At 39.6% G+C, this 11,850-nt stretch overlaps 1 pseudogene; it reads right to left on the bottom strand.

The window, feature by feature from the left end:
* Positions 1-10,795: 10,795 nt before the first annotated feature.
* LOC114706497 lies at positions 10,796-11,079 on the bottom strand (annotated as a pseudogene).
* Positions 11,080-11,850: the final 771 nt, after the last annotated feature.

Raw genomic sequence — 11,850 nt, 5'->3', positions numbered from 1 at the left:
TCTGGAAGAGCAGCCAGTGCTCTTAACCCCTGAGCCATCTCTCCAGCCCCGTATACATATACACATACACATATACATACACATACATACATACATACATACATACATACATATATGGTTGATATATTTTTCACCCCAATAAACTTATCTAGGGGTCAGAGAACAGAACAGCCACTATATTAGACATTAGACATAGATTTAGGTAGTGGTAGCATGTGCCTTTAATCCTAGCATTCTGGATGCAGAGATCCATCTACATCTCTGTGAGTTCAAGGCCTCACTGGAAATAGCCAGCATCGTGACACACATCTTTAATCTCAGGAAGTGATGGCAGGAAGCAGAAAGGTATATAAGGCATGAGGACTAGGAACTAGAGGCTTTTAAGCTTTTAGGCTTTTAGCAGCAATTGAGCTGAGGTCAATTTGGATGAGTATTCAGAGACTTCTAGTTTGAGGAAACAGGATTGGCTGAGCAGTTAGCCAGGTGAGGTTGGATGTGGCTTGTTCTGCTTCTCTGATCTTTCAGAATTCACCCCAATACCTGGCTCCCGAGTTTGTTTTTATTAATAAGACCTTTTAAGCTTCGTCTTACATTTGGCATCCTACTTGTGGAGTACCAATTCCCGAAAATGTCACTTGCCTGTGGCCTTGCCCACTTGCTGTGGGCCCCAGCTCAGGCCCAAGCTGCACTTTGCTGGTTGTACACTGGTAGGATTTGCTGAAAGAGGCAGAGGCAGGAGGATCCCAAGTTCAAGGCCAGCCTGGGAGGCTTTCTGAGGAGAAGCTATGGCCAGGGCCAGACCGTGCCACGAATGGTGGTAGTGGGACCATGGAGGCAGCGACTGCTGCTCCACATTGCTGGCTGCTTCTCATTGTGTTTATTGTGGCAGTGATGCTGTTACTGGGGATGAAAGGTTTACCACTGTTTGTTCAGAAAAGAATTGCCAGGACCATTGTGTTACAAGAAAGCATTGGCAAAGGTAGGTTTGGAGAAGTTTGGAGAGGCAAGTGGTGGGGAGAGGTTGTTGTGAAGATACTCTCTTCTAGGGAAGAATGTTTGTGGTTCTGAGAGGCAGAGATTTATCAGACCGTGGTGTTATGCCATGAAAATATCCTAGGATTTATAGCAGCAGATAACAAAGACAATGGCACATGGACTCCGCTGTGACTGGTGTCGCATTACCCTGACCATGGATCCCTTTTGATTTCACTCTGTACAGCAAGCCGTCCTGCCCATCTTCATATGGAGATTGTTGGTACCCAAGGAAAGTCAGCTATTTCTCACAGAGACTTGAAATCAAAGAATATCTTAATGAAGAAGAATGGAACCTGTTGTGTTGCACACTTGGGACTGGCTGTGAGACACGATTCTGCCACAGACACAATTGATATTGCTCCAAACCACAGAGGAGTCACCAAAAAAAAAAAAAAAAAATCTGCAGTGAACCATGACTACGCCAAACAACAACTCAACAACTTTGAAACCTCCAAAAAGAGGATGGGACCCCACAACAATGATTTGATTAGGACAATGATAACACCATTAAGCTGACAAAAATTACCCAAAGATCGGCTTTGGACTACAAACTGCTCAGGACAATTTCAAGAGGGCTAACTGAGACGATCCAGCTGCACAGACTACTCAAACAAGGACTTGAGACAATTAACCGAAAAATATTCTTTTCAAGATTCCCTAAAGATGTCTTCACCCCCAGAAAGCAAGAAGTAATTTTAAGAAAACAAGGCCCACATTCCCAAGAGGTGGGGTGGGTGGGTTTTGGTCATTCAATGACTTATGGATAATTGTCATTGTTTAGGATAGTTGGTTAAAAGTTCTTATTGTTAATGGTCAGGGGGAAAAATGTTAAAAAAGGAGATTAGATTCAGGATTCTTGTTTAAAAGAAAAGGAAAAAAAAGAAAAAAGAGGATACACGTAAGAGGTAGATTTGAATCTACTCTGAAAAAATAAAGGAGATAGAAACATTAGGATAAAAGTGTTGATTATTGAATCTACTCTGAAAAGAAAAAAGGGTAGATGTAGAAATGATAAGAGGTAGATTTTTTAAATCTACTCAGAAAAGAAAAATGAGAGAATATGGATATGATAAGATAAAAAGGTACATTACTGAATCTACTTTTAAGGAACTACTTGTTTTAAATATTTTACATTGGATTGGATTTTCTATATTGTATATAAATTTGGTATTGGACTCAACAAATTAGGATAAATAATGAAATTTTTTGTCTGAATTTGTCAAATGTTAATGGACTGGACATTGTTGATGTATATAATGGAGTTTTTTGTCTGAGTCAAATGTTAATGGACTAGACATTGTTAATGTAATTCTTGACTGTATATATTGTATATACTTATTGTATATACTTTTTCTTATATTAGTTATAATTTTTTATTTTAAACAAAAAAGGGAAATGCGGTTGATATATTGTGCACCCCAATAAACTATTCTGGTGGTCAGAGAACAGAATAGCCACTATATTAAACATAGAGGTTAGGCAGTGGTAGCACATGCCATTAATCCTAGCATTTCGAAGGCAGAGATCCTTCTGGATCTCTGTGAGTTCAAGGCCATAATGCAAACCACCAGGCATAGTGCCACAGACCTTTAATCCCAGCACTTGAGATCTCATGTCTTGCTTGGGAAAGACACATGCCTTTAATCTCAGGAAGTGATGGCAGGACGCAGAAAGGTATATAAGGCAAGAGGACCAGGAATTAGAGGCTTTTAAGCTTTTAGGCTTTTAGCAGCAATTCAGCTAAGATCAATTCGGATGAGGATTTAGAGACTTCCAGTTTGAGGAAACAGAAGCAGCTGAGAAGTTGGCAAGGTGAGGTCAGCTGTGATTTGTTCTGCTTCTCTGATCTTTCAGAATTCACCCCAATACCTGGCTTTTCTGGGTTTGTTTTTATTAATAAGACCTTTTAAGATTCGTGCTACATATGTATACATATATATATGATTATATATATATGGGGGTGTCTGTGTGTGTGTGTGTGTGTGTGTGTGTGTGTGTATACTGAGGTAGGAAATAGCAAGTGTGTAGAGACAGTTCAGAAAGAAGCAGAAGCTAGAAAAACTAATACAATAGAACCTTTCCACAAACAAGACTTGTGTAGACAAATGGAGGCATACATATCAGACTTTCTGGTCTGATATAGATGTACATGGGGACTCCACGTCTCAGTACGTGACACTTGGGAATCTATTAGAAATATTGCATAACTCAGGCAGACATCCTCTACTCAAGTGCAGGCCACAGCAGCCAGAAGAACTAGAAGGCATATTCAGACAGAGATTCAACTGCTGGACCAGAGGACACTAGACCTCCCACCTGAGGACTTCCTCCCCTCTCTTAGTGCACCCCAGACACTACCCCCAATCACCCCTCCCCTAATCACAATGTCCCAGCCCCCAATGCAGATGGAGAGCCCATGCTCAACAAGAGGCCAGGCCAGCTGCCAGAAGTCTAGTACTCAGCTTGGGAGAAGAACCTCTGTTCAAACATAGGCCACACAGACCAAAAGACCAAAAAGGAAAGAGAAACCAAGAAATAAAACACCCACCAAAGATAAACTTGACACCTAGTCGTAAGATCACCTCAAACCCAGATGCCTGGATGCCAGGCTAAGAATACAATCAACGACAGCCATGGTGATATGTCACCACCAGAGCCCAGTTGTCCTACTACAGCAAGCCCTGAATATCCCAACACAGCCAAAGTACAAGAAAAAGACCTTAGAACCAACTTTATAGAGGTGATAGACGTCCTTAAAGAGGGAAATGAATAAACCCCTTAAAGAAATCAAGAAAAACACAAACAAAAAATTGGAGGAAATGAATAAATCCCATGAAGAAAGCCAAGAAAAAGCAGACAGTTGAAGGAAATGAATAAAACCACTCAAGACCTGAAAATGGAAATAGAAGCAATAAAGAAAATACAAAATGAAGGAATTCTGGAAATGGAAAATCTAGGTAAGTGAACGAGAACTACAGATACAACCAAGAGAATACAAGAGAGGGAAGGGAGAATCTCAGGCATTCAAGATACAATAGAAGAGGGCTGGAGAGATGGCTCAAAGGTTAAGAGCACTGACTGCTCTTCCAGGGGTCCTGAGTTCAATTCCCAGCAACCACATGGTGGCTCACAACCATCTGTAATGAGATCTGGCGCCCTCTTCTGTATACATAATAAATAAATAAAATCTTTAAAAAAAAAAAAAAGATACGATAGAAGAAATAGATACTTCAGCCAAAAAAATATTAAATCTAAAAAATTTCTGACACAAAACAGCCAGGAAATCTTGCACTCTATAAAGAGATCAAAGCTAAATATAATGGGAATAAAACAAGGAGAGAATCTCAGCTCAAAGACCCAAGAAAATTTTCCTAATCTAAAGAAGGAGATGCCTGTACATCACGATCCCTGACTTCAAGCTCTACTATAGAGCTACAGTAGTAAAAACAGCTTGGTATTGGCATAAAAACCGACATGTGGACCAATGGAATCGGATTGTAGACCCTGACATTAATCCGCACACCTGTGAACATATAATTTTTGACAAAGAAGCCAAAAGTGTACAATGGAAAAAAGAAAGCATCTTCAACAAATGGTGCTGGCATAACTAGATATCAACGTGTAGAAGGCTGCAAATAGATCCATATCTGTCACTGTGCACAAAACTTAAGTCCAAGTGGATCAAGGACCTCAACATAAATCCAGCTACTCTGAACCTGCTAGAAGAGAAAGTAGGAAGTAGTCTTGAACGCATTGGCATAGGAGATCACTTCCTAAACATAACACTAGTAGCACAGACACTGAGAGAAACAATCAATCAATGGGACCTCTTGAAACTGAGAAGCTTTTGTAGAGCAAAGGATACGGTCAACAAGGCAAATCGACAGCCTACAGAATGGGAAAAGGTCTTCACCAACCCCACATCTGACAGAGGACTGATATCCAGAATATATAAGGAACTCAAGAAATGAGTCATCAAAATGACCAACAGTCCAATTAAGAAATGGGCTATAGAACTAAACAGAGAATTCTCAACAGAGGAAACTCAAATGGCTGAAAGACATTTATTTAAGGAATTGCTCAACATCCCTAATCAGGGAAATGCAAATCAAAACAACTCTGAGATACCACCTTACACTTGTCAAAATGGCTAAGATCAAAAACACTGAAGACACCTTATGCTGGAGAGGATGTGAAACTAGGAAAACTCTCCTCCACTGCTGGTGGAAATGCAAACTTGTACAACCACTTTGGGAATCAATATGGTGCTTTATTAGAAAATTGGGAATCAATCTCCCCCAAGATCCAGCTATACCACTCTTGGGCATATACCCAAGAAATGCTCAATCATACTACAAGAGCACTTGTTCAGCTATGTTCATATGAGCATTGTTTATAATAGCCAAAACCTGGAGATAACCTAGATGCCCTTCAACTGAAGAATGGATAAAAAAATTGTGGTACATATACACAATGGAATACTACTCAGCAGAGAAAAACAATGACATCATGAGGTTTGCAGGCAAATGAATGGATCTAGAAAAAATCATCCTGAGTGAGGTAACCCAGACTCAGAAAAACAAATATGGTATGTACTCTCTCATAGGAGGATACTAGATATGGAACAAGGATGACTGGACTGCTACTCACATCACCAGTGAGGCTACCTGGAAAACAGGACCCTAAGAAAGACATGGGGATTGCCCAATGACAGAGAAGTGAATGAGATCTACATGAACAACCTGGACATGAGTGGGAGTAATGAAGGGTGAGGGTCGAGGGAAAGAGAGCCTGTGGGAGTGAGAGATCCCAGCTGGATCAAGAACAGAGAGGGAGAATAAGGAATAGGAGACCATGGTAAATGAAGACCACATGAGAAAAGGAAGAAACAAAGTGCTAGAGAGGCCCACAGAAATCCACAAAATACCCCCACAATAGACTGCTGGCAATGGTCAAGAGACAGCCAGGACTGACCTACTCTGGTGATGGGATGGCCAAACACCCTAATAGTTGTGCTAGAAACCCCATCCAATGACTAAGGGATCCAACGACTAAGGGATCCGGATGCAGAGATCCATGGCTAGGCCCCGGGTGGAGCTCCGGGAGTCTAATTAGCAAGAAAGAGGAGGGTTTATATGAGCAAGAATTGTTGAAACTAAGGTTGGATAAAGCACAGGGACAAATAGCCAAATGAATGGAAACACGTGAACTATGAACCAATGGCTGAGGGGCCCCCAACTGGATCAGGCCCTCTGAATAAGTGAGACAGTTGATTGGTTTGATCTGTTTGGGAGGCATCTAGGCAGTGGTACGAGGTCCTGGGCTCATTGCATGAATTGGCTGTTTGAAAACTGAGGCTTATGCAGGGACACTTGGCTCAGTCTGGGAGGACAGGACTGGACCTGCCTGGACTGAGTCTACCAGGTTGATCTCAGTCCTCGGGGGAGGATTTGCCCTGGAGGACATGGGAATGGGGGTGGAATGGGGAAGGGGAGGGGGGCAGGAGGAGGGAGAACAAGGGAATCTGTGGCTGATATGTAAAACTGAATGGTATTGTAAAATAAAATTAAAGGAAAAAAAAATAAAGGAGATGCCTATAAAGGTACAAGAAGCATACAGAACACTAAATAAATTGAACAAGAAAAGAAAGTCCCCTCACCACATAATAATGAAAACACTAAGCATATAGAACAAATAAAAATTATTAAAGACTGCAAGGGGAAAAGACCAAGTAACATATAAAGGCATACCTATTAGAATTACACCTGACTTCTCAGTGGAAACTATAAAAGCCAGAAGGATATGGACAGATGCACTGCAGACTGTAAGAGACTATAGATGACAGCCCATACTATGATAGCAAAATTTTCAAACAACATAGATGAAGATATGATATTTCATGATAAATTCTAATTCAAACAACATCTATCCACAAATCCAGCCCTACAGAAGGTAATAGAAAGAAAACGCCAACCCAAAGATGTTAACAATGCCTATAAAAACACAGGAAATAAATATCTCACTCCAGCAAAACCAAAAGAAGGGAAGCATACACTTATACACACACCACCACCAATAATAACAACAATAACAAAATAACAAGAATTAAAAGTCATTGGTCATTGATATCTCTCAGTATTAATGAACTCTATTTCCTTAGGAAAAACACACAGAATAACGAAATGGAAGCAAAACCAGGATCCATCCTTCTGCTGCATACAAAAAACACACCTCAATATCAAAGATAGACATTACCTCAGAGTAAAGGATTGTAAAAAGATATTCCAAGCAAATGAACCTAAGAAGCAAACTTGAGTAGGCATTCTAATATCTAACAAAATAGGCTTCAAACCAAAATTAATCAAAAGAGACTGGGAGGGACACTTCATACTCATCAAAGGGAAAATCCACCAAGATGACATTTCAATTTTAGCATCTATTCTCCAAATTCAAGGACACCCATGTTTGTAAAGAAACACTACTAAAACATAAATCACACATCTACCCTCACACATTGATAGTGAGAGGCTGCAATACCCCACTCTTACCAACAAATAGGTCATCCAGACAAAAGCTAAACAGACAAATAATGGAACTAACAGACATTATGAACCAAATGGAGCTAACAGTTATCTACAGAGCATTTTCACCCAAACACAAAAGAATAAACCTTCTTCTCCAAGCATCACAGAACCTTCTCCAAAGTTGACCACATACTGGGTAACAAAGCAGTTTCAACAGATACAAAAAAAAATATGAAATAACCCCCTGCATCCTATCAGACCACCACAGATTAAAACTGGATTTCAACAGCAACAGAAATAAAAGGAAGCTTACAAACTCATAGAAACTGCACAACTCTTTGTTGAATGACTGATGGATCAAGGCAGAAATAAAGTAAGAAATTAAAGACTTTGTAGAATTCAATTATAATGAATACACAACATACCTAAACCTATGGAACCCAATGAAAGCAGGGCTAAATGGAAAACTCATAGCACTAAGTGCCTACATTAAAAAATTGGAGAGATCTCATACTAGGAACTTAACAGCACACCTGAAAGCTCTAAAACAAAAAGAAGTGAACACACAAAAGAGGAGGAAACAACAGGAAATTGTCAAACTGGGGGCTGAAATCAATAAAATAGAAACAGAGAATAATTGAAGAGTCAATGAAAGAGCCAAACATTAGACAGATCTTTTGGAATCCCACAGAAGTGGGGAAGGAAGGATCATAGGAGCCAGAGTAGTTGAGGATACCAGACTGTATACATGTTATGGTTGTGTAGATTGATATTCTTGTGGGACTCCCAACAGTGGGAGTGGGGGTGTCTCTGACTCTTTTACCTGCTCTTGGGACCTTTTCCTCCTACTGGATTGCCTTGGTCAGCATCGATATGAGGGTATTATGGTGATATTTTATTTGTACTGAAATGTGATTTTATTTGTATGTTAATAAATAAAGTTGCCTGGGGGTCAGAGCTAATAGCAAGCCATTTTTTGTCTTTTAGGAGAATGAAGGTTAAGGAATCTGAAGAAAACTGGACAAATGAGATAACTGAAGAAAAGGGACAAATCATCTATCCCAGGAAACAGAGTGAAATGGCCTATGGGTATATCATCTAAAAAAAATTTGTAAGTCTTCCTAAATGTTTATTTGTGCTCTTCTCTAAAGAAATTTAACACTATTAGTCTTTTAATAGTCCCAGTTCAATTAAAATTTAAAGCTCACTTTGGAGTTGGAGAATGGCTCTCTCCTTCTTTAAACTCAAGCATGTTGTTAAAAGGAAAATGTAAACTCCCTGTATCATGCCAGAAGAAAGAGCCATCTTCTACTATGAGACAGGAGAAAAACCAAATTAATTAAGGCACTATTCTATTACTAATCTCAACTCTTTGATTCTATTTTGATTCTTTAAACTTTTCTTAAAGTATGAATTTTATATCAAAATTTACAAGATTAATATATATATATATATTTAAACTTTGTTAAGATATGAATGGTCATATAGAGTATTAACTAATTCTAGAAAACAAAGGCTTCAATTAGCTGCATATATATGTCTTTGTGTTCAAGTCTCTTATTAGTTTTCTTCAGGAAATCACGGCCAGGCCTAACATTAACTGACGTCTCCAGGAAGAAGATGGGGCCCCACGATAACAACAATTCCACATGGACAATAATGATATCACTAAACTGACAAACAGCATCTACAGATCAGCTTTAGCCTGCAAAGTGCTCAGAGCAATTTTTAGAGGGCTAGCTGAGATGATCCAGTATCAAATATTACTTGAGTAAGGACTTGAGATAAACTCTGAAATTTCATGTTATACACAGACTGGATAATAATGAAAGATATAGTTACCTTTCCTAGAAATTGACAATTAACCTAAGATTTTTCTTTTCAGGATAAAGATACCTTCACCCATACCCAGCAGGAAACAATTTTAAGAATACAACACCCACATTCCCAAAGAGGTGGTGTGGGGCAGGTCGTTTTTTAGTCTTTTAATGGGATTTGGGTCTGGGATAATTTTCATTGTTTAAGGGGGTTGGTTACAAGTTGTCAAGGTTTAGGAAAAGGGCTAAGCAAAGGAGATTATATTTAACATTCTTGTTTTTAAAAAAAGAAAGAAAAGAAAAAGACAATTACTAGTTCTAAATACTTTACATTGGACTGAATTATTTTATATTACATGCAAATTATATATATTGGAATTGATATTGTTAGAAAATGCTATATGTATATTTCTAATTGAACTTACACCATTCATTTAAAAATGTAATGCAATTACATTTACTAATTAAATTATTCTACAAGTTCAGGCCATGCCTCCACGAGACTGTCCTCATTTCAGACTCGAGCTTCAAGTTCAGGAGTTCCCAAGGATGCCATTACTTCAAGTCAACTGTCTGCAGAGTCCCAGGATCCCATGATACCTGCAGATTTATGAGCTGCTAGGATGACATACTGAACTAATGATTCTGTTCTATTAGAATTATAGTTTTTTTTTTTCTCTTTCACAACTAAGACTTCATTGGTTGAGTACACAGACATTTCAATTCTTAAAACATGGACCCAAACTCTAAGAGTCAGACATCGTGTTCATGTACCCAAAAGAGCCATGTGTTGTTTCTCTTTGAACTTACTCCAGTGATGTTCCAATCTAAACTTGGCAAATTTTCCCTAAGACCTCACATAACAATCAAATGCTCACAATCTTTAATTCCACCAACTCACAATTTTATGCCACATACAGTACATATTCAAAATTTCAATCTTTCACAGCACATTATCACAATTGTTAGGAAAATGGACTGCCATGACCAGAGACAGTTCTGACAGGGCAAGAACCGAGGAGTGGTTTTTTAGGATACAGTTCTACTAGAAACATAAGACCAGAAATAACTGAAAATATTCCAGACACAAATGCATGACCAAGTCTCCAAATTACCATTTAGTATGTTTTGTGTTGTAGGATATAAAACTAGCCCCCTCTAGGGAATGTTATGGTGACCCCCGATACAGTCACAGCCTCTCCTGATTCAGTATCCTGCTATTTTCTGGTTGTACCAAAAAAATAAACAACCAGCAAGTGATTTAACCTTTAAAAAATGGGATGCAGCAGGACTTTGTCCCACCTTTTAAAAACGTTTCTAGAGCTACTAAAAAACTCACATTTACAAAATAGTTGATAAAAATATTCCTCTGGGTTGTACAAGAAGGGAGGCAGAGACTCTGATAGACACGATGGATGGTTAGTCAGACTTGGTTTCTTTCTCTTCGGCTTCAGAGGCTGCACTCTGGTTTTCAACCTCTCCATTTTCTGCAGGCACATCTGTGGTTTGCTGGTCAGCCACCTCTGCCTGTTTGCCCTTTGCTCCCCTCTTCCCTCTTGTTTGCACGTTTTTGTCTGATGATTTATCCTTTCCTGAGGCCCGCCTTCCACCTTGGCAGGGGCCGGCTTGGCCAACAGTCCCTGGGCGCTCTGCTTTGGCTCTGCCTTTCCTGCTCCGTCTGTGCTAACTTTCCTTTTGGGCATCCTGGCTGCGCTGGGTGGGAGGTGCTTGCCAGGCCGAACCTGTCACGGAGCTACACCGCTTCGGCCGCCACCGCACCTATAGTTTTGTTTTGTTTTGTTTTGTTTTGTTTTGTTTTGTTTTGTTTTGTTCTGTTTTGTTTTGTTATGGAGAAAGAAAGATACTAAGCAGAACTAAAGTGAGGGACATATCAGGTGAGGTCAGAGGGTCCCATGAAGGGAAATTCCATTGATCCCCATGGATGCATCTCCTTCCCAGAATGTTAATGAGTGGCAGTATACAGAATAGGCCAACCAGGGGGCACTCATCTGAGCTCTGATGTTCAGGATTTATCAGAGTTCATTATATAGGTAGAGTGTTCGGTTGATAAGAGAGTGGACTCTGTCTTCAGCATCACTTCTTGCCAGGGTGAGCATCTCATGGCTCAAAGGCTTCACACTTTGATCACATGGTCAGTGTTTCTAAAATAGTGAGCTCCCACCATGAATCATCTTGTTAGCATGAACTATGACAGAACTGAGCAGCATAAGGCTTCATGGCCTACCATGGTAAAATAGATTTCCCAATAGCTCCAGGAATTCCAAAAAATTAGAGAGGTCACTGTAGCATGAATCTTAAAAGTTCTTATTAATAAAATCAAACCTATGCCAGGTATTGGGGTGAACACTGGAAGATCAGAGAAGCAGAACAAGCCACAGCTAACCTCACCTGGCCAACTTTTGAGCTGATCTTGTTTCCTCAGACTGGAAGCCTCTGTATCCTCATATCCGAAT

The sequence above is a fragment of the Peromyscus leucopus genome, unplaced genomic scaffold (assembly GCF_004664715.2).
Source record: "Peromyscus leucopus breed LL Stock unplaced genomic scaffold, UCI_PerLeu_2.1 scaffold_714, whole genome shotgun sequence".
Lineage (NCBI taxonomy): Eukaryota > Metazoa > Chordata > Mammalia > Rodentia > Cricetidae > Peromyscus > Peromyscus leucopus.
The sequence above is the reverse complement of the archived record's forward strand: the minus strand, read 5'-3'. Positions and strand labels throughout refer to the sequence as shown.